The sequence below is a fragment of the Ipomoea triloba genome, chromosome 16 (genome assembly GCF_003576645.1).
Source record: "Ipomoea triloba cultivar NCNSP0323 chromosome 16, ASM357664v1".
NCBI classification, from domain to species: Eukaryota; Viridiplantae; Streptophyta; class Magnoliopsida; order Solanales; family Convolvulaceae; genus Ipomoea; species Ipomoea triloba.
Genome location: NC_044931.1, coordinates 13263769 through 13265220, shown reverse-complemented (window position 1 = coordinate 13265220; position 1452 = coordinate 13263769). Strand labels below are relative to the sequence as shown.

General features: G+C 51.9%; 6 non-coding genes across 6 annotated transcripts; all 6 read left to right on the top strand.

Annotated features, from left to right (window-relative positions):
* The first annotated feature begins 8 nt into the window (after positions 1-8).
* On the top strand, positions 9-127 carry LOC116008194. Its single transcript, XR_004095592.1, has one exon. It is a non-coding gene; the product is annotated as a 5S ribosomal RNA (ribosomal RNA).
* A 137-nt stretch (positions 128-264) lies between these two features.
* On the top strand, positions 265-383 carry LOC116009358. The gene has a single exon (XR_004096626.1). It is a non-coding gene; the product is annotated as a 5S ribosomal RNA (ribosomal RNA).
* A 137-nt stretch (positions 384-520) lies between these two features.
* LOC116009357 lies at positions 521-639 on the top strand. The gene has a single exon (XR_004096625.1). It is a non-coding gene; the product is annotated as a 5S ribosomal RNA (ribosomal RNA).
* Positions 640-776: 137 nt separating this feature from the next.
* Positions 777-895, top strand: LOC116009356. The gene has a single exon (XR_004096624.1). It is a non-coding gene; the product is annotated as a 5S ribosomal RNA (ribosomal RNA).
* A 137-nt stretch (positions 896-1032) lies between these two features.
* Positions 1033-1151, top strand: LOC116008431. Its single transcript, XR_004095815.1, has one exon. It is a non-coding gene; the product is annotated as a 5S ribosomal RNA (ribosomal RNA).
* A 137-nt stretch (positions 1152-1288) lies between these two features.
* On the top strand, positions 1289-1407 carry LOC116008217. Its single transcript, XR_004095613.1, has one exon. It is a non-coding gene; the product is annotated as a 5S ribosomal RNA (ribosomal RNA).
* The last annotated feature ends 45 nt before the right edge of the window (positions 1408-1452 follow it).

Here is a 1452-nt window from a genome sequence, read left to right as displayed (position 1 = left end):
TACGTGACGGATGCGATCATACTAGCACTAATGCACCGGATCCCATCAGAACTCCGAAGCTAAGCGTGCTTGGGCGAGAGTAGTACTAGGATGGGTGACCCCCTGGGAAGTCCTCGTGTTGCATCCCCCACCCTCTTTTTAATCTTTCTTTTAAACCGCTGGACCGCTCGCTAAGGGTACTATCCTTTTAAACCGCTAAACCGCTAAGCGAGAGAAGTTGCGCGGAGAGAGAGGGTCAAGTACATTTTGCGCGCAGTACGTGACGGATGCGATCATACCAGCACTAATGCACCGGATCCCATCAGAACTCCGAAGTTAAGCGTGCTTGGGCGAGAGTAGTACTAGGATGGGTGACCCCCTGGGAAGTCCTCGTGTTGCATCCCCCACCCTCTTTTTAATCTTTCTTTTAAACCGCTGGACCGCTCGCTAAGGGTACTATCCTTTTAAACCGCTAAACCGCTAAGCGAGAGAAGTTGCGCGGAGAGAGAGGGTCAAGTACATTTTGCGCGCAGTACGTGACGGATGCGATCATACCAGCACTAATGCACCGGATCCCATCAGAACTCCGAAGTTAAGCGTGCTTGGGCGAGAGTAGTACTAGGATGGGTGACCCCCTGGGAAGTCCTCGTGTTGCATCCCCCACCCTCTTTTTAATCTTTCTTTTAAACCGCTGGACCGCTCGCTAAGGGTACTATCCTTTTAAACCGCTAAACCGCTAAGCGAGAGAAGTTGCGCGGAGAGAGAGGGTCAAGTACATTTTGCGCGCAGTACGTGACGGATGCGATCATACCAGCACTAATGCACCGGATCCCATCAGAACTCCGAAGTTAAGCGTGCTTGGGCGAGAGTAGTACTAGGATGGGTGACCCCCTGGGAAGTCCTCGTGTTGCATCCCCCACCCTCTTTTTAATCTTTCTTTTAAACCGCTGGACCGCTCGCTAAGGGTACTATCCTTTTAAACCGCTAAACCGCTAAGCGAGAGAAGTTGCGCGGAGAGAGAGGGTCAAGTACATTTTGCGCGCAGTACGTGACGGATGCGATCATACCAGCACTAATGCACCGGATCCCATCAGAACTCCGAAGTTAAGCGTGCTTGGGCGAGAGTAGTACTAGGATGGGTGAGCCCCTAGGAAGTCCTCGTGTTGCATCCCCCACCCTCTTTTTAATCTTTCTTTTAAATCGCTGGACCGCTCGCTAAGGGTACTATCCTTTTAAACCGCTAAACCGCTAAGCGAGAGAAGTTGCGCGGAGAGAGAGGGTCAAGTACATTTTGCGCGCAATACGTGACGGATGCGATCATACCAGCACTAATGCACCGGATCCCATCAGAACTCCGAAGCTAAGCGTGCTTGGGTGAGAGTAGTACTAGGATGGGTGACCCCCTGGGAAGTCCTCGTGTTGCATCCCCCACCCTCTTTTTAATCTTTTCTTTTAAACCGCTGGACCGCTCGC